Raw genomic sequence first — 22,338 nt, forward strand, 5'->3', positions numbered from 1 at the left:
GCCGGTCTAAGGAAAAGTAAGACCTACTACCTTAGCGAACCGAGTCTAAAGAGTTACTAGAGCGTCGGTAGAATAGAGGTAAGCCTAATAAGAAGAAGTCGGACAAGCCTACGAAGGAGAATAGTAAGCCGGATTTATCGGACTTATTAGACGACGAGGACGACGGTAATAAGGGCCGTAAGAATAGCCGTAAGGACGGTAGTCGTAAGAGTAAGAAGAATCGGCCGAGTACTAACTTAGATAGTAACCCTATCTTCGTATATACGACTTACGACGCCGATATAACTACTAGTATTAAGTCCTCTAACGAGCTAAAGGCCCCTACTAAGTTCGATCTAAAGAGCGACGATATTAAGTTCTAAGAGTAGTAGCGTACTACCGAAGCTAAGCTCTAAGCCTCGAAGTACCGTACTATAAAGGACTCCCTTTAGAACGTCTAGAGCTAGTTAAAGAACGCTATATAGACCTATATCGACTTAAAGATCCCTAGTCTTACTAAGTCTACGGAAGGTACGACTACTTAGTACGCTTCTATAGATAAGATAATAGAAGATCTAGCCCGGCGCTACGGTACCCGTAATACCTATACTAATGCTATAACTAAGCTTAATAGTCTATAGTAGGGTGAAAAGGAGAAGTTTAGTGACTTCTACCTATCCTTCCGTAAGAACGCCGAAATCGTTAACCTTAATAACGGCGCGAAGGAAAAGAAACTCGAGAAGGACTTCCTACTCCGTAAGTTAAACTCGCGCTACGACAACCGTATTATAAACGAGGATATAGTTAATATAACCCTTAAGTAAGTCGTGTCTACGCTATATAACTACGAGGATAAGTTTAAGGCGTTCGACCTTAAGTACGGTAAGACCGGTAACGGTAATAAGATCTAAGGTAATAAGAAGACTACTAAGGGTAATAACGATAAGATAGATACGGCTTCGGGTAGTAGCGGTAATAACACTAACCCGAACGCTAAGACTAAGTAGGCTAATCGACCTTAGGCATTTTAGTATATCTAACCTTTAAATACTACTCGCGCCTAGAAATATATCGATTAGAATCGGTACTTAAAATATGAATAAGAAGGTTAACGCCGTGTTAATACTAATCAGTACCCCCTTCGAGATGTCGCCCGCCGCCTATTTACGCTAGGCTATAACCTAAGTAATAACCGCCGTAACGGTAGTAATAGTAGTAACGCTAATAATACCGGCGGCGAGGGAAACGCCTAGTCTACTCCGTAAGCGTAATACGTAGTAGACCGTACGAGTTAGAGTTACGAGAAAACGAGAAAAAGGATAAATATAAATAGATAGATAGATAGATAGATTTGTCATTCCCCTGTTCTAGGACTCTACTCGGCCTATATAGGTATATATCTATTATTATATATAAAGGGAAACCCGAATAGGTGAAAACCATTCCCGCCCCTAACTTCTCCTTATCTAGATTAGCTTTCCCTCTAAACGTACGTAGTCTATGTCACTACCCCGTTAGCCCCCGCTCCTAGCTAGTCTCGTCGCGCTACGCCGTATCCTCTCTTCCTATACTACTCCTACTAGGCGGTACTATTCTAGCTAGCCCTTCTCTAGTATCTAGTTCGTAATACGCCGTAGGTTCTTAACGTTGTTAAGAAGTGCCCTAATCGTCCGGTTCCTCGCCTTTACTATCTACTCCCCTCTTCCTAGCGACTACCTCGGGTAGACGAGAAGTACGTACCGTACATTCTAGGAGTAATAGCCGTAGGGGCAGCTAGTATTCGTGTATTCTAGAACCTTCCTCTATAATAGGTACCCCTAGAGGCCGATGTGTTCGCTTCGTAGTTAGGTTACTATACTACTCTATACCCTCGTAAGGCGGTAGTAGATAAGCTTCGGGGGGTACTTGACCGCGGATTTCGTAGCTTACTATTCCTTAGGTTGTCCCGCTAGCTAAGGGCGTCTACTATACCCTACAACCTAGTTGTTCTACCTTTCCCTCTATAGTTGCTCTACAAACAATTTCTTACCCTCCTATTATATTACTAGCTATTCGTCCCTTACCCGGTAGTTCGGCTCGTTTCCGGGTCGAATGCCCTTATACGCTAGTACTAATTCGCGGGCCCTTACGACTATACTAACGATAACCTTCTATACTAGGTACTATACCGACTTGCCTAAGTAGGAGGTCCGTAGTCCCTAGATATATAGATCGATCGGCGGTATAGCGGTCTCGTACTTAAGTATCCTTATTAGTATCGACTTGTCTACCCCGGTGACCTTCCTTAGGCATTAGTTTTAGATCTTCGCTAGCGGCGTAACGAGTCCCTTCGATAGGTAGGCCCTCTCGCCTAAGGACTATACTTAGCTACTATAGGTAAGGACTGGCCGTAGAATAGCCGTATATAGAAGTCGTAACTACCGGAAGTCCGCCCCCTATATAGACGTAGTAAGCCTCTAGTATAATGCTATATTCTGTTTAGCTTTCCGTAATATTGCCTATACGTACTTCCTCTACCGTAGCGCCGGGTCTACCTATAGTCCGAGGATCCTAAGCTAATTTACCGGGTTAGTCGTATACCCCTATATCTAGGTAGAAGTATATATATTATAGAACCGTAGCCGGCGCGTAAAGTGTATTAGATTGTACTTTTCTAGGGCAAACCGAGCCCTATACCTCCTAGCCTAATCTTCGTAGATCTTATACTTCTCTTCTAGTAGCCTATAGTTCTCCTTAGTCGAGGAAGACTACGCTAGGATATTCGTGTCGTGTACGAAGCCGCTCGTAGCGGTGTTCTAGGATTCTAGGACTAGGAGTAGCGTCGCTATAAAGAAGAGGAATAGGATAGGTACTAGCGTTAAGCCTTACGAAATTCTAGTATAGACTACCTAAAATAGCCTTTTATACTAACCGACTAGGATCGACGTGCTACGGTTTTAGAGGTAGGACCGTACGAAGTTAATAAGCTACTTAGGGAGTCCTTTCGACCTTAGGATATAGAGTAGCCGCGGGTATAACACGTAGTCGAAGGCTCCCGATATGTCTAGACTAAGTAAGGATGCTACCTTGTCCCTATTCCTATACTAGATAGCCTTTACCTAAGAGGTGATAAGTTCTATCGCGGATAGCGTCGACCGCTATAGGCGCGTACCTATCTAGGTGTCCGGGAGTAGGGAGTACTCCTCTACCGCCTCGGAGAGTCTCGTTATAACTAGCTTCTTAAGCGCCTTCCTAAGAGTATTAAGGAGCGTAATTAGGTGGTACGACTTCACCTACGTATAGTCTTCCTTCTACGGCTTACGTAGGACTACTGTCGTTGATTATTTAAATGACGTTAGGTAGTATCCGGTCTATAGGTAGGCGTTAAAGATCGCTACGACTACTAGGGCTAGTTGATCTCTATACTTCTTTAGTAGTTCGTTAAGGATCCTATCCGGCCCCGGGGCTTTCTTCGCCGGTAACTTCCTAAGTATAGCGGTAACATCTCCCTCGGATATATTCTATTAGACCGCTATACTAGGGGCTAGGGGAGTAGAGCTGTTTATATCGCTTAGATTAGCCTCGACTAGGGGCGGGAAGAACTTACTAGCTAGTAGACGCGCCTTAGCCTCGGGGTCGCTAACCGGGCTACTAGGCGATTATAGCGCTAGGATAGAGAAGGAGGGGCCCTATATAGGGTCCTATCGGGCCTATTTTGCTAGCTTCTATATCCTCGCTAGCTTGTCGGCGATTTCTTCTACTATAGCTCTCTAGCCGACTACTTTCTCCCTCCGTATCGTAGCTTTCTTCTATTAGTATACCTCCCTATATACGTTCTAGGCCTCCTCGCTATAGCTACTCGTCTATACCCGGCGGGCTCTCCTTACTTCTCTTACCGTCGTAGTGTACTTCGGCGTCTAGTATAGTTTAGACTATGTCGTTAGTTAGGTAAGCGGAACGTAGAGTAAGGTCGCTTTTCCTATTTCGTCTATTAACCCTTAGACTACCTCGTCTATCTCGTCTTTACTATTGTATCGCTACTACGCGATCTAGACCAGCCTCTCGGAGTCGTCGAGGTATACCTAGATATTGGCCTAGAGGGCCGATAAACATAAATATAAGCCTCCTAAGAGAGGCAAGGTTTTACGTATATTAGTATACTCCCTACTAGCTATAAACTACTCTATAGATAAACACAATCCGGTAATAGCTTCTTATCTAGTTATACTATATATAGTAAATAGAAAGATCTCTACTTAAACCCTTTATAATAATAGTACTAACTCTACGTACTTTAATATCGACTTTACGTATAAGAACAACCTTAATATAATATAGCTACCTAATCCGTTAGGGCTAATATTAGTAGATAGCCGACCTACTAGTAACCTTATTACTTATAGAACAACGGTATAGATTTAGATCGGCAACTACGTAGAGACTAGGTCTAGCTACTACGTATTACTAGAATACGATATAGTCCTCGGCCGTCGCTAGTACGACGAGTATTAACCTACGTTCTACTATACGTTAGGAACTATAACCCTATTCTTACTATATTATTAATAGAACTATATACTCGGAACTAAACTAGTATACGTATAGTCTATTAACAATAAGGGTATTATACTAATAGGCGTTCTTTAGACCGAGATACTAGTACTAGAGAGTTCGTAACCTTAAGCTCCCTCTAATTACGTTAAACCCTACGTAGAGGATAAAGACGAACCTATAGTAGTATAGAAGACGTACACGACGAAGGTAGTAATACGACACACCGTTAATATCTACGATAAACTAAAACCGTCTTATTACGTCCGCTAGCTACTACCCGCCGATAGGGTTAAAACACTTAAGCGCCTAGCGCGTCGAACGAAGAAAGAACTAAAGGTCGAGACTAAGCCGGAGATCGATATTAAGCCTATTAATATAGAAGCACTTCGGCGTATAAGCCGGAGGAAGGGCTATAAAGTATATATAATATAGATATTTAATCCGAAAGAAGATCTTAATAAGTAAGTCGCGCGAGACCCGCTATCCGCGTATATACTAAAGGCTTTCGGTATAAGAGCGAAGCTAGTACTAGGAGGTAGCGTAGCGATGTTAGTAGATACTAATACTTAAGAAAATATAGATAGATAGGAGGAGCCCTAGGGTAACTATACCTAGCGGTAACTTAACGCCTCTACTATATTAGCTAACGACTATTAACGTTTTAAAAACGGTAAGGACAAAGACTAGGATCCTATCCCTTTGTTACTAGTAGAGGTTAGGGAAATAGCTAGGCTATTTTGCCGTAAGGAAGTAGATAAGGTCCTACCGCGACGGTCTAGCGTAGACTATAAGATTAAGCTAAAGAATAGTTAGATACCGCTATTCCGAAGACTATACTCCTTCCCTATATAAGAGAACGAGGTGATTAAGAAGTAGATCGACGACTAACTTAAGAAAGGTTTTATTTAGAGAAGCGTATTACTAGTAGTAGTACCTATTCTAATAGTCAAAAAGCCGGGTAGAGGGCTACGAGTATACGTAGACTATAGAGCTCTAAACGCGCTTACGACGAAGAGTCGCTACCCGATTCCACTATTTTAAGAGACCTTAGATCGTATTACTAGCGCGCAATAGTTCACTAAACTAGATGTTATTACTACGTTTAATCGTATCCGTATTATAGTAGGAGATGAGTAGAAAACGGCCTTTACTACTAGATATAGGTAGTTTAAGTACGTAGTTATGCCTTTTGGACTATATAATGCACTAGGAACGTTTTAGTTATTTATAAACGACATACTAAGGGAGTTTCTAGATGACTTCGTGTTATATTACCTTAATAACGTACTTGTCTTTAGTAAGACAAGAGAAGAGTATATCTAATATATCCTAAAGGTTCTACGAAAGCTAGATACCGCCGGGCTCTAGTTAGATATTAATAAATACGAGTTCTTTAGACACGAGACTACTTATATAGGTGTTATTATCACAAATAAGGGCATTAAGATAGACCTAGCTAAGATTAAATACGTTAAGAATTGGCCTATCCCCGCGAATATTACCGATATCTTATTATTTATAGGGTTTACTAACTTCTACCGTAGGTTTATTAAGGACTTTAGTAAGATCTACTTACCTATAACGAAGCTTACGAGGAAGAATATCCTATAGGACTAGTCTCTAGCATATTAATAGGCGTTCGAGGCATTAAAGTAAGTATTTATCGATACGCCTACCTTAAACTACTTCTACCTAGGGCGAGAGACTATTCTAGAAATAGATGCCTTAGATTACGTAATAGTAGTAGTACTCTTATAACGTAACGAGTAAGGAGTATTATGTCCTATCGCTTATATATCTAAGAAGATAGATCCCTAGTAATATAACTACGATATCTACGATAAGGAGCTCCTAGCTATTATATAAGCTTTTAAACCTACCTAAAACGACCTTGAGAAAATGGCGACGATAACGGTAGTAGACGACCGAGAGTAAGGGGGAGACGAGTAGAGGACGCTCTATAAGAAGGCGGAAGAGATAGTAGCGGTAGAAGAAGGGAGATTTCCGGAGAGAGTACTAAAAGGAGTAATAAGCGAACTACTCGGGGGACTAAAGGCGCTTAAACAACAAACAAGTACTACGATTAATATAGTAATCGAGGTAGCAATACGAAACGTAAGAAACAACTCTTAAAGAGACCCGAGATAGACCTAGGGCCTAACGACCTAGGTAATAATCGCGAGCCAACCTACCCCCCTTAGAGTATAGTACTACGAGTCTATATTACGGACTAGAAAGAGAAGGAAGAGATAGGAAAGATGACCGGGAGGGAGATAGTCGAGAAGATCGGAGTAAAGGGAATAGTAGGGGCAAGGGCAGATAATAAAGGGGTTAAGCTATTTATAGTATACGTATAGGACAAGAAGGCCCTCGAAATAAATAAAGAGTAGATACTAAAGATCGGGAGTATAGCGAAAGTCTCCTATTAATAGTATATAGTAATTACGTATAGGGTCCTACGAACCTTTAATATATAAAGGGATATACTAAACCTCTAGAGGCAAAACTAGGTAACAGCACTAGGACTATAGATCACAAAGACAGCGTGGGTCAAGAAGAAGATAGAGGAGGGCAAGAGGGCCTCCTCGCTGATCTTATAGGTTATAACACTAGAGCAAGCGAACAAGGTCTTAGACCAAGGGTTGTACTAGGACTTTGAGAGGCTAGATGTAGAAATCTATTAGAGCAACTACAGAATCCTTTAATGTTTTAACTGTTAATAGTACGGACATATTGCCCCAAAGTGTAGCAAAGCCACACTAGTCTACTTATACTGTGCTAGTGATCACGCGACCCAAGAGTGCTAAAAACGGAAGGAGGACACAAGATGCGTAGTATATAGGAGAAAACACCCGGCATAGTCAAACTAATGCCTAGTTAGACTATTAGCCTAGTGGAGAGCGCGGGAAGCAAGGGTAACAACACTAACTAGGTTCCTAGTAGGTAAACAGAAACAACTAGAGAGAACCACCCACCCGAATAAGAGACCCCGGCTATAAGAGGAGCCATAAATAGTGCTAGTAATAGGGAGACTAACGTTCTTGTACAAGGTAGCGTAGAGCAATAGACAAATAAGAATCAACCAAATGATAGGGAGCTAACCCCAAAGGGAAGAACAGGAGGAGGGACGGGAAAACTAATAGTAAGACCAATAGTAAGACTAAACGGACCTAGACACAAATATGTCCTGATGCCTTATACTAATAGACTATTAATCATTCAGTATAATGTGAACAGAAGTAAAGACAAGGTCTAAAGGAGCTTTCTACAAGCCTTAGACCCGGAGGAACACCACATTATAGCAATATAGGAACTATAGATCAACCTATACTCTAGGATTCTATTAACTATACGAGACCCGAGATACTACGTAGTAATAAACAGAACCGAGGGAGTCCTACGAACTTATATCTATGTTAGTAAGAAGGTACTAGTAGAGGACTAGTAGGCCTAGCCGAGAACCGATAGGGATATTACTATAGTATAGCTCAAAATAACTTAAGGCTAGGTCCTAATCTATAGCGTATATAACCTACCTCTAAAGTCCAGAAGCAGTACATAACTATATACGCTAGGAAGGCTCCCGGAAGTAATAGACTAACAAAACCACAATATCGTAATAGGAGATTTTAACCTCTACTACCTAAAGTAGGGATCGGACTTCACCCTAGCACACTACTTCTTAGCAGGGAGGCTCATTGGTCAGATAGAAACAGCCCAAATGGACTTGATCACGCCAAAGGGAACAGAAACTTAGGCTAGAAACAACAGTTCTAGTACGCTAGACCTATGCTTTATGTCCTACGCCTTAACACGACGGGTAGAAAGCTGTATAGTTAATAACTAACTAGAGTCCTTATTAGACCACTATCTAATCTAAACCGACATCTAACTTATAGTTAAGGAGGAGAGGGAACCTGAGAGGAGGCTCTACTAGAAGTAGGCCGAGTGGACACTAGTATAGTAGCGGCTAGAAGGCGAACTAGAATAGGTGAACATTAACAACATATATATAACGGAGGGGATTGACCAAGCAGTAGAGCAGCTGATAGAAGCTATACAAAGGGCAGCCTAGGCCTATATACCTAAGAAGAGATGGTCGCTATACTAGAAGCTATACTAGACACTAGAGTATACAGCCAAAGTCAAGGAGGCAAGGAGAGCAAGAAGGAGATAGGAGTAACGACGTACCTAAGTAAACTAGGAAGCCTATAATAACGCGTATAAAGTAAAGAAGGCGTAGATTAGAAGAGACAAGACGTAGGAGTAGAGGTCAACTATAGGGATGATTATAGAACACCTAGAACAAATCTAGAGACTAGTAGAATAGGCTAGGAAACTAGACGAGGAACGAAACTTCCCGCCCTAGTTTCCCTTAATATAGGACTAAGACGGGGAAACGTAAACCACTCCGATAGGGAAAGCGAAAGTATTCGTAGACCACTTCTTCGGGACTTAGGTAGAGGTAGACCTAAGTAACATCCTAGGAACACACATTCCTCTACTAAGGGAGGCTAACTAGTAAGTGTCTACTATAGAGATCGGAAACATTATTAAGAAACTAAAGGGTAACAAAGCCCTAGGCCTAGACAAGATCCCTAACTATTACCTAAAAGCTAGTAGTAGCCTTATTACTCTAGTACTTACGCCAATCTTTACCTAGTATATAAAGTAGGGGTATTACCTAAAGGCCTTTAGGCAATTACTAACTTACGTCCTAAGGAAACCCTAAAAGGAAGACTATACTAAGTTGAAGTCATATAAACCAATTGCGTTACTAAACATACTAGGGAAGCTCCTAGAGAAGGTCGTAGCTATAAGGCTTACCGGAATAGTAGAAGAACATAACCTCCTCCCGGTAACGTAAATAGGGGGGAGACAAAAGAGATCTACCCTTATAGTAGTCGAACTGATTTTAGAGCAAATTAGACACATCTAGTACTATAGTAATAACAAGGTAGCCTTACTACTTTTACTAGACATATTAGGGGCTTTCGACAATATGTCCTACGTAAGGCTCCTATATATCCTTAGAATAAAAAGTATCCTAGCCTAGATAGTATACTTTATATAGTCATTCCTTAAGGACAGAACAATCTAGATCCTCCTAGGGTCCTTTAAAGCCCCGTAGACCCTAATTACGAACACGGGCATCCTATAGGGCTCTACACTCTCCCTAATTCTGTTCCTCCTCTTTATGGCCGACCTGACCCCACTCCTAGAAACAGCAAACACCTTAGTATCGGGGTTCGTAGATAACACAAATATCCTAGCGTAGTCGGGGTCTATAGAGGAAAACTACGTACTCCTAGAGGAGAGATATAGACAATACGAAAAGTAGGCAAGAGAGTATAGGGCAAAATTCGTACCGGATAAGTACTAACTTATCTATTTTAGTAAGGTAAAGACAAAACACAACTTAGTAGCACTAGTATAGTAGCACTAGTAAAAATTCGAGACCTATCCTATAAGGGAACTTAGAGTCCTTAGGATATAGCTAGACCCGAAACTTAGCTAGGGACTATAAGTAAAGAAGGCGTAAGCGAGAGCGGATACTAATAGACAATTAATCGAGAGACTTACTACGTTAACCTAGGAGGCGACCTTTATAAAGGCCTAGACTATATACAAGGCTATTATTAAGCCCGTAATACTATATAGAGTAGCAATTTAGGTAGCGGAAAAACATATCCCGAAGAGAATTAAGGACCCCCTTAATAGAGTATAGGTAGCCTATCTAAAGAGAGTACTAGGAGTATATAAGTCAACCCCTTATAGGACAATAGAAATGGAATTAGGTACAGCCTCTATTAGGGAGTACCTCTAGGGTATAAGGTGTTAATACGTAGAGAAGACATTAGTATACCTAGCCTAGGGAACTATCTAAGTAGCTACTTAAAGGATAAGAACCTAGTAGGAGAGGAGGAGAAGACCTAACCGGCTATATATAATCCTATAGAAGGAAGCAGACCTAAAAAGATTATAGGAAATCCTAGTAGCCCTTAAACAGAGAGAAGCTCTAAGGGAGCAAGCTAATATAGGGAACAAAGGGAAAAAGAAGTAAAGCTAAGTAGAAAGGATCGTAGGTCACCTATAGGAAACGCGTTAGAACCAAAAACCGGTAAGGCTAGGAGCCCTACTAGCGGCTAGGACCTTCGGGAGGTATAACTACCTTATCTATAAAGACCTAAAGAGGGCGAAAGCAAGTATAGCTATCTAGATTTGCTCTAAGTATATTAGGCTAAGAGTATACTTGTACTAGAGAAGAGTCCTAGGATACGATTCTAAACGTTGCCCCTATAGCTACCTATCCTAAAACCCGGAGTATATAGTGCTGAACTGTACTAAGTAGATAAAAGGGAGAAGCTAGTAGAGGGCGAAGGTAAGAGATAGGTAATACTAGGCCATTATCTAGAATAGACAAGATATAAGGAGAGTGATAAGATAGCTCCTTAACGAGGACTACCTAGAGCAATTCTCCCTAGTAGTAGAAACGGAAAGGTAGATAGAGAGGAGGGAGAGAGAGAGAAGAGCCGGGTAAACAGAAGGGAGAAAGGGAATCGAGAGGAGGACATTACTAGGGTTACGGGCAAGGTAGTTATAGGGTAATAACTATAACACTAGCGTACCCTAAAGGAAGGAGAACGAAGGGATAAGATAGGAAAGAACGAGGAGAGCAAAGACGAGGAGGTTTTTATCCGTTAATCGGGTTTCCTACCTACATAAATAGACCTAAATAGCGAGAGACCTATATAGGCTATAGGGCACTAAAACAGGCGAATAAATAATCTATCTATCTATATAAGCTTTTAAGGAATAGCGACCGGAGCTAACTATTAACGAAAACGGTACCGACGATTATAAGAATCTACTAGACCCGGAATCTAAGGACAAGCCGACGCTTATATACTCCGATTATAAGAACCTCGAATAGTTTATAAGTACAAAGTAATTAAACCGTAGACAAGCTCGCTAGGCCGAGTTTCTCTTATAGTTCTTCTTTAAGATCGTCTATAGGCTAGGAGTTTAAGATACTAAGCTAGATAGCTTAACCCGACGTTTATAGGACTTACTAAAGCCTAGAGACCTAGATAACCTACGAAACTAACAGTAGTATTAGGTATTACTAGGCCTAGATCGTATCCTAAACCTATCGTCTACTAGAGTATTGTTAGTATATAATAATAACGTTATAACCCCGCTTACGACCGCTATTCGAGGACTCTATACGTAACTAGAGGCTAAGGAAGCCGTCTAATAGCTAGAACGAGATGATCTATACACCTTACTAAGGAAGTACCGTATTAATAACCGTTATATAGTCCTAGTCGGAGGTATAATATATATTAAGAATATATATAGTAGTTATAGCCTATTCGTTCCTCTAGAGTTAGAAGACAATCTAGATAAAGGTGAAATCCCGGTACGTACTCGTATCGTATAGGCTTTCTACGACTATATAGTAGCTAGTTACTTAGGGGACGAGAAGACGTATAAATTAGTAGCTCGTAACTATACCTAGCTAGGTATCGTACGATTTATTAAGAGCTATATACGTACCTACCGCGCTTACCGTACGAATAAGAATACTAATATCTAGTACCTAAGGCTATTAAGACCGCTACTAGTACTATTTAGCGCTTAGGAGGATATCTCTATTAACTTCGTAGTTAAACTACCGAAGAGAATAAGCGTAGTCGACGGACAAACGTACGAAAACATTATAACCGTTATATACCGCCTAACTAAGGAGCGATATATCATTCCTATTACCTCGATAATAGTAGAGTATTACGTACTAGTATTCCTTAAGTACGTGTTTAGTAGACATAGGCTCCCGAAGTCTATTGTCTCGGATCGTAGTACGTAATAGGTTTCCGTATTCTAGTATAGGATATACGCGCTACTTAGTATTAATCGAAAGCTATCTTTGTCGTTCTACCTAGAAATAGATAGATAGTCGGAGAACACGAATAAAGTAATAGAGCAATACCTACGTATCTTTATTAATTATACCTAGGACGACTAGCTAGATTAGACTCTATTAGCTAAGTTTATAGCAAACAATATAGTGTCCGTAATAATAGGCGTCTTGCCGTTCTATACTAATACTAGGCGTAATCTAAGGTTCTCTAAGTTCGACTTAGACTTATCTATACTACTAATACTATATAAATAGCGACTAGACGCCGAGTCCGCGGACAAGTTTACGGCTAAGATATAAGAGATATACTAATGCTTACGATAGTAGATAGCCTTAGTATAAGTAGTCTAAGCTAAGTACGTAAACTAGACGCGTATACCTATATAACGGTACGCCGAAGGCGACGAAGTATAGGTAAGTACTAAGAACTAGACGATAGAGAGACCTTCTCGTAAGATAGACGTAAAGTAGTCTAGACCGTACGTAATTACGGAGGTACTACTAGGCAATACTTATAAAGTAGAGCTCCTACCTACTTTAAATATCGATAATCGCTTCTACTTATACCTTCTTATACTAGTTCATCCGCCGGTTATAGGATAGATATAACCCGTACTACTACCGATCCGAATTACCGACGACGTATAATACGAAGCCGATCCCGCCGAACCTAATTAATAGGAAGTTAAGCAAATTCTAGACTATAAGAAGAGATAGCCGTAAGGACTAATACCGGTAGGAAGTAAGTACCTATATTAGGAATACTTAGAAAAATATATTAGATATAATAAGCTATCCTATAAAGCTACGGACTAGGTTATCTAGACTACCGCCGCCTCCGTAGCCGACTTTTACTATAACTACCCGAGAGCGACTAAGCTACCTAGTTTTTAACTACCTATAGACTAGATACCAAATAAGAATACTATAGGTATACGTATAGCGCGCTAACTAGTATAAGTAGCGATAGCTCTAATACCGGTAGAACGAGGCCTCCGGGCTTATAAGAAAGAGAGCGATACGTATAGTCTAATAGATAATAAGGTGTTTACGAAGGTAATAGGAGATATAATAGATACGAAAGATATAAGAGGAGAGGAGAGTACTCCGGAGCGCACTCTAAGAGGGGAGGTAGTATTACCGTACCGGCGTATATTTACCTAAACCCGTAAGTACGTACCTAGACCCCGCGCCCGCTAACTAATCCGACTAGCGGCTTAGCGCCCGTATATAACTCTCGCGCCCTCCGCGCCTCTCTTAGATAGAATATCTATTCGACTTATACCTTACCCGACTACGTGCTTATACCTACTTATAATAATAGACTTTTGCTTCTTACTTATCTAGGATATAGGCGTACCGTATATTAGCTAGATATATCCTAGAATTAAGACCCTATCTACTCGATCTATCGTATAGTCGGAGTCTAAGTATCCGGTTAGGGTACTACTACTACGTCTAAACATTAACCCTAGGTCGGGGAACGACCTTAGGTATCTCGAGACCTTCTTTAGTACTTTTATATACCGCTCTATTAGATCCGCGACATATATACTAGTTCTCCTAAGTAGGAAGGCTAGGTCCGGTCTCGTTATAGTTATTAGCTATATCTAGGTCCTATTATCGCTCTAGTAGTTATCTTTACTATATCTCTCGTCGTTCGGGGCTATAGGACGGAGATTATCGTAACTATCTATTAGCGAGAGTATTAGGCTTACCTTTTCTTTTACTATATCTATTTTAGTAAGGGCCTATTACGGCTACGTAAGCGGCCCGCTTAGACCCGCGCTACCGGCTTACCTAAATAGGTATTACGGGCGAGAGTACTATAATAGGGTCGGGCAAAGATATATATAGTTACGCGAGCTATCTAAGAGAGCGCGAGAGGCGCGAGAAGATAGAATAGCGCGAATCGAGCTAGCGGATACTAGCGGCCGCTAGCGCGCGGGCGTACGGCCGACGATACTATATTACGAGGTAGTTCGTAGAAAAGGGCTATCTCGTAATAATAGGTAAAAGACGAGGTCGTAAAGCTCGTAAGCTTTATACTTATTAGGGCGAGAGCCTAGCCTATAAGATATAAGAGTAAAAGCGAGAATATAGGTACGAAGTATAGATATAAAGGGTATAGTATAATTGCTATACAAAACGAAAGACGAAGAAAGTAAGAGAGGCCTAGGGAAGGCTAGATACTTATACGCGACCCTCGCGAGTACGTGTCCCCGTATTAATAGGGCTAACCCGTACGAAGCCGCGCTTAGTAGCTTTACTCAAAACCTTATTCTAACCTACCCTACGTTCCGAGTCTTCTACGTGCTTCCTCTAGGGTCTAGCGTAGTCGCGGGTGCTCGCGGGAGTACCGTAAGTTATATAGTTACGAGCCGAAGTAAATCTATTAAGGTTTAGTAGAGTAGTAAATTAAGAGGGCTAGGTCCCGTAGTAAATATTACGGGGTATATAATTCTTAGCGCTTATATACTTAGCTAGACTTTTACTTCTTAACGACTTCTAAGCACTCTAAGGCTCTTCTATCCCTACCTTCTATATACTCTATAGGGAGACTATAATAGTAGCCCCCCCGAACAAAGCTAAGTTCCTACGAAGCCGTAGTAGTTCTATATATCGAGGATGTTTAGCTTTAGTACTAGGCCTAGGCCTAATATTATAGTCGATATACTATTAGTAAGCCCCGTCGAAGAGCTTAGATTCGAAAAGCCTACCGATATTAACCTCTAGGCCGTCTACGCGGGCGTAGTATTCTTCGATTACTTAACGATTAAAGATAATATGTTAGATAGGTTCCTATAAGATATCCTACTTAGGGTAACCTTACTATTCGACTTTATACTTAATCGGCGGTAGCCCTTTAATATCGTTAGGCTCTACGCGGATTCCCCGGATCTTACGGACGGCATAGTCGTTAGAAGGTAGGTTAACCGGCTCGTCGACTTATACTTTATCGGGAGGACCTAGTATGTCTTAGTTTTGGTTCGGGAATAGGTCCTTAGCCGACGGCCGAAGGCGTACGGGATAGAAGACGTTATAGATCTTTATATTCGTAGGAAGAGCTAGACGGTAGGCGTATAAACTAATACGCTCGGTAATCTTAAAAGGACCTAGGTTCTTCTAGCTTAGCTTCTTAGAGGGGCGGTCCGTCTTAATGTTCTTAGAGTTAAGGTAGACTATATCGCCTACTTAGTAGTCGGGAGCTAGCTAGCGACGACGATTAGCTTGATCCTCGTAGATTGCTTATACGTATACTATCTCGTCGTAGACTTCTTTATAGATCTATAAGAGTATAGTAGCGAACTCGTCTACTACTTACTCGTTTACGTCTTCGGTAGGCGGGAGAGGCTCTTCTAGTTCTATACCTATACGAGGGTAGTAACCTCTCGTAGTATAGAAGGGAGACTAGCTAGTAGTCTCCGAGTCCTAGTTACGAGTAGCGAACTCTACCGTAGGGATAAACTAAGGCCAATCCTTCTAGTAGTAGTCGACGAAGTAACGAAGGACCTACTCGAGGATAGCGTTCGTAATTTCGGTCTAGCCGTCGGTCTATAGCTAAAAACTAGTCGAGAGGTTATACTTAATGCCTAGGATAGTATATAGACGCTTATAGAAGTACGAGATAAACTAGGAGCCTCTATTAGAGGCAATACTATCCGGGAGGCCTTTAAAGCGCTAGACGAATTCGTAGAATAAGCGAGTAGTCTCCTTTACGGTTATACTCTAGTACGGGATTATATACCGGTCCTTAGAGTATCGGTCTACGATTACTAGAAGGGCCTTTACCTTTACGCCGCTAAAGGTCTTGCCGTAAGGAAGATCGGTAATAAAGTCTATAGTAATGTACTTCTACGGACGATTAGGAGCCGGGAGAGGGTATAAGAGACCGTAGGGGCGGTAGCGGTTAGCTTTAGCTCTTCGGTAAGTAGCGTAGTTTAGTACGTAGCGGCGGACGTCCTTATAGAAATACGGCCACTAGTAATACCTAGCGAGGAGCTTATAGGTCTTAGCTACGCCTAGGTGACCCCTAGAGGCGGAGTCGTAGACGATTTGAAGAATCTTAGCTCGGATATTAGAGCCTTCGGGCTACGGTACGTAAAGCTTCTTACGGAAGTAGACGATACCTTCCTAGAGTTCGTACTCGGATAGCGAGAAGCCCGGGAATGTCCTCGCGCTAGATTCAAGGGCCTAGACTAACTCTTAGGCGTCTAGGTCGGCATCGTACGCTATTCGTACTCGTGCTATAATACCTTTAGGTTGCTCCTTATTATTAAACCTCTTAAAGTCTAATTCGGATAAGCCGTCGGTCGTTACTAAGCCCTCTTTATCGTCGTTTAAGTCCTTAGCGTCCGAGGCGTATTCTTTAGGCTCGGATTTATTATCACTTTCGTTAAGGTAGGTAGGAGCGAGTACGAGAGTAGTAAAGGAAGCGGTAAGCGTAGGCTAGCCGTTCGATAGGTACTCTCGAAGCTCGGAAGAGAGGTTATACTCTTTAATGACTTGTTACTCTACGATTTGCTAGCCCCCTCTTCGATTAACTAGAGAGTTACTAGGGCGGCGGGTAAGGGCGTCGGCTATCGAGTTGTCCTTACCGGGCGTATACGAGATTATAAAGTTAAACCGGGAGAGGAACTCGCTCTAGCGGGCCTAGCGACGATTAAGTAGCTTGCTCTTTATAAAGTAGACGAGGTTCTTATAGTCGGAGCTTACTTAGACGGGTATAGTAGAGCCTTTAAGCTCGGGGCGCTACTCTTTAAAAGCTTTAACGATAGCGAGAAGCTCCTTGTCGTAGATCTCGTAGTTATACTCCGTAGCGGTTATCTTCTTAGAGAGGAAGGCGATAGGTAACTAGGGAGATTTAGGCGAGCGGCGTTATAATAGGACACCGCCTACTACGCCGTCGGATACGTTAGTCTCTATACGGGTCTCTAGTTCGAAATCGAAGTGCTATAGAAGTAGGTTCTTAATAAACTTCGCTTTAAGCAAGTTAAAAGCCTCCTAGTATTCGTCGGTCTAGGCAAACTTCTTACCCTTACGTATAAGCTTCGTTAAAGGGCGTACTACGCCCGAGAATACGTAGATAAAGCGGCGGTAGAAGTTAGTAAAGCCTAGGAAACCCTAGACCTCCTTAGCGTTCGTAGGAGTATCCTATTCGACGATAGCGTCGATCTTCTCTTAGTCTATCTTAATGCCGTCTACGGTAATAATTAAACTAAGGAACTTGACTTCGGTCTTCTTAAACTCGTACTTATCGATATCGAGCTATAAGCCGGCGTCTACGAGCTTCTAAAGGACCTTATAGACGTACTCGCGGTGCTCCTCCTTAGTCTCGCTATAGACTAGGATGTCGTCGATATAGGTAGTATAGAACTAATCGAGGAACTCCTAAAGGATGTTGTTAATAAAGTTCTAGAAGGTACTAGGCCCGTTATAAACGCCGAAGGGCATAACGAGCGACTCGAATAGCCCGTAGCGAGTACGGAAGGCTATAAGATACTCGTATCCTTCTACTATTAATAACTTGTTAAACGTAGCGATAACATCGAGCTTAGTAAAGTACTTAGCCTTAGAGAGGCGTTCGAGCGTCTCCTAAATCTACGGTATTAGGTAGCGGTTCTTCTTTATAATAGCGTTTAAGCCTTAGTAGTCTACGTAGAAGCGTAGGCTACCGCCGGGCTTCTTAATAAACATAACGGGACTACTAGCGCTAGAACGGCTCGCTCGAATAAACCCCTTCTTTAGGTTCTCTTCGAGGTATCTCTTAAGGACGATAAGCTCTTCTCGGGATATAGAATATAGCGGTCCGAACGGTATCTCTATACCTTCTTCTAGCTTAATCTTATAGTCGTAAGGGCGATAAGGAGGCAGCTCGTCTACGGCTTTAGTATCGAATACGTAGAGGATATAGTGTACCTAAGGAGGGACCTTCGTAGTAGGGTCGGTAGGTATACGCTTCTTATCGAGCTTCTCGAGGGCGATGTCGATATCGCGGAGAGAGGCGGCGAAGACTTTAGCTTTAGGCTACTTAGTAGTAGTAGTAAAGGTAGCGGCGTTTATCTAGAAGATCTTAGTATACTTAGGACCGCGCTAAGGCGGCGGAGAAGGCGGAGGTACCGGAGGAGCTTCTAGAGGGAAGCTAATAGTAAGGGAAGTCTAGTCGATAATAGGTTAGTACCGTCTAAACTAGGGGAGGCCGAGGATAAACTTCTAATACGGTAGGGACGTAAGGAAGCTAGTAATCGATATACGCTTGCCTCCGAGAGTAATTAACGTGTATATAATATAAGTAATCTTACTAGTAGTAGTCTCCGTACCGTTAAAGAGTTTAAGGGTACGAGGGTACTTTAGTTCCTAGGGTTCGAGGTTAAGAGAGATCGCGAGTTTATAGTCTATAAAAGACTCGCCTAGTACGCTAGTGTCTATAAGAGTAAGATTAGAAGAAGAGAGTTTCTTTAAGCCGATATTTATATTTATAACGAACAGTTTATAAGCGTAGTCCTTACCCGTCTCGTCGTATAGGTCTAGCTATACTATATTGATCCTCAACTTCTTTCCTCTCTTCACTTTCGGTAAACGTTATTCTTAGTCTTCATCGCGTCGATAAGGAAGACCTAGGCTTTTTCCTACTTAGCGGGAGTAGTAGGAGTAGGCTCGATAGCGCCGATAGCGCCGCGAACCGGGTTGCGGGCGTTACGGGTAGCGAGCTACGGACAGTTAGCTACGATATGGCCTAGACCGCCGTAGTAGGTATAGAGTCCGGCCTAGCGACGGCGAAGCTTCTCTTCGGGAGTGAGCTTACCGTTAACGAGGCCCTAGACTCGAGGGACGGCGGTACTAGCGCTAAGATCTATAGCATTACCTATAGAGACGGGAGGGAGAGCCGTAGGAGCGGCGGCGCCTAGTAGAGTAGCGAAGTGGCTTCCGGGACTACGAGGCTAACGACCTTAAGAACGGGAAGCGAGGAGAGAGGCGGTATGTTTTATATTAGAGTCGAGGCGCTAGTAGGTCTCGACGAGCTTAAGGAAGCTTATAGTACCGACGTCCTTATCCTCGAGGGCTCGAAGAAGCTCTACTAATAAGCTACGGCGGAGAGTACTCTTCTTAGTCTCTTCGTTATAGCCGGTAAACCCGATATCGCGGTTAAAGGCCGCGAGGTACTCGGCGAAGCTCTTGTTCTTCTAGAGGAGGTTATAGATAGCGTTCTAGGCGGTAGCTCTACGGTCTAGATCACTAAAGGCAGTACGGAGGTCCTATATTAAGGTAAGGACGTCCGGGTAGCCGATAGTCTATATAGCGTTATCGATATAGTATTATACCTAAGCCGCGGCGTCTCCCCGAAGGAGGGAGAAGACGTACGTAACCTTATCCTTCTCTTACGGAAAGTAGTCGGCATTAGCTAATAGCTTAATAGTGAGCTATGTCTTAAATGCCTCGAACTTGCTCTTATTACCGTCGAACTCGTCTAGGTTATTAACCTTCTTAGAGAAGTACTAGCGGCGGTTATCGTCGGCGTACGGTACAAGGTTCTAGAAGGTGTTTATAATACCTTGAAGGTATATTACTTAGTTGTTTACTTACTCGACCTACTAGGCGGTCTCGCGGAAAGAGGAGACGGTACGATTAATAAGAGCGTAGGCGGTATCGGGGTTAGTATTTACCTAGGTACCGAAGGTAGCGGCGTTCGAGAAGGGGATATTAGCCTACTTACTAAAGTGGAATAGAGTGTGTTAGTTATCGAGGTTAACACCTCTATCGGTAGCGTAGTCACCTATAAGGATGACTCGAGTAGTTAACGGTTTATTAGTCTTTCGTAATATTAGGGCGAGAGCCTAGCCTATAAGATATAAGAGTAAAAGCGAGAATATAGGTACGAAGTATAGATATAAAGGGTATAGTATAATTGCTATACAAAACGAAAGACGAAGAAAGTAAGAGAGGCCTAGGGAAGTCTAGATACTTATACGCGACCCTCGCGAGTACGTGTCCCCGTATTAATAGGGCTAACCCGTACGAAGCCGCGCTTAGTAGCTTTACTCAAAACCTTATTCTAACCTACCCTACGTTCCGAGTCTTCTACGTGCTTCTTCTAGGGTCTAGCGTAGTCGCGGGTACTCGCGGGAGTACCGTAAGTTATATAGTTACGAGCCGAAGTAAATCTATTAAGGTTTAGTAGAGTAGTAAATTTAGAGGGCTAGGTCCCGTAGTAAATATTACGGGGTATATAATTCTTAGCGCTTATATACTAAGCTAGACTTTTACTTCTTAACGACTTCTAAGTACTCTAAGGCTCTTCTGTCCCTACCTTCTATACACTCTATAGGGAGACTATAATAATACTAGCGGAGCCTTATCTAGGCTTACTTTGGATAATAGACTACCTTAAGTACCGCCGTAATACTAGCCCCCCGCTAAGGGTAACGTCTTAGTACCTAAGATAACGCGCCCCCGGGCGTAATCTGTTTTTTACTCGCTTTACCTTTAGACTCTACGTACTAGTTATAACTAGCCTTTATTACGTACTAAGGTAAATACGCCCGGAGGCGGCTTTAAGATATACGCTTCGACGATAGTAAGGTAGATACGCCCGTACGTAGTAAGTAGAAAGTGAGTAATAGCTACGCCCGTAAGCCTAACGGCCGAAAATCCTAGCGAGGTGTTTTAGTACTTAGTATTCGAACCCTAGACCCTAGAGGAGCTTTACGAAATATTACGGCTACGTAAGCGGCCCGCTTAGACCCGCGCTACCGGCTTACCTAAATAGGTAAAAGACAAGGTCGTAAAGCTCGTAAGCTTTATACTAGCGGAGCCTTATCTAGGCTTACTTCGGATAATAGACTACCCTAAGTACCGCCGTAATAGGGCCTTACGGATATAATAGCCCTAGTCGAGTTTTAGGGTACCGTTACGCCTATCGCGGGTAATCTTTAGTCCTAGTAGTTTCTCCGGTTCCCCGAGATCCTTAATCTTAAAGTATTACGTAAACTACTTCTTAAACTATTAGATGTCGGCTAACCTTAGTACTATAATAGGTATGTCGTCTATATAGATAAGTAGTATAATGTCTCTCTTAGAATAAGTTAGGAGATATAGGTCTACCTCGGACTAGTAGAATCCTATTTTAACTAATGTAGTAATATAGAGCTTATTCTAGTCTCTAGCTACCTACTTTAGGCCGTAGAGGCTCCGGAGTACCTTAAGGACCGTATTTGGTAGGGTTTCGACTCCTAGTAGGGGTTTTATATAGATATCTTCGGCTAGGTAGCTTTAGGTAAACGTATTATTAACGTCGACCTAGTATATCTCGAGATTACGCTCGTAAACTACTACTATAAAGACCCTTAGGGTATTATAGCGTACTATAGATACGAATGTCTCTTCGAACTTAACGCCGAACTTCTATAAAAACCTAAAGGCCCCTACTAAGTTCGATCTAAAGAGCGACGATATTAAGTTCTAAGAGTAGTAGCGTACTACTAAAGCTAAGCTCTAAGCCTCGAAGTACCGTACTATAAAGGACTCCCTTTAGAATGTCTAGAGCTAGTTAAAGAACGCTATATAGACCTATATCGACTTAAAGATCCCTAGTCTTACTAAGTCTACGGAAGGTACGACTACTTAGTACGCTTCTATAGATAAGATAATAGAAGATCTAGCCCGGCGCTACGGTACCCGTAATACCTATACTAATACTATAACTAAGCTTAATAGTCTGTAGTAGGGTGAAAAGGAGAAGTTTAGTGACTTCTATCTATCCTTCCGTAAGAACGCCGACATCGTTAACCTTAATAACGGCGCGAAGGAAAAGAAACTTAAGAAGGACTTCCTACTCCGTAAGTTAAACTCGCGCTACGACAACCGTATTATAAATAAGGACATAGTCAATATAATCCTTAAGT

The sequence above is a fragment of the Fulvia fulva genome, chromosome 10 (assembly GCF_020509005.1).
Source record: "Fulvia fulva chromosome 10, complete sequence".
Lineage (NCBI taxonomy): Eukaryota > Fungi > Ascomycota > Dothideomycetes > Mycosphaerellales > Mycosphaerellaceae > Fulvia > Fulvia fulva.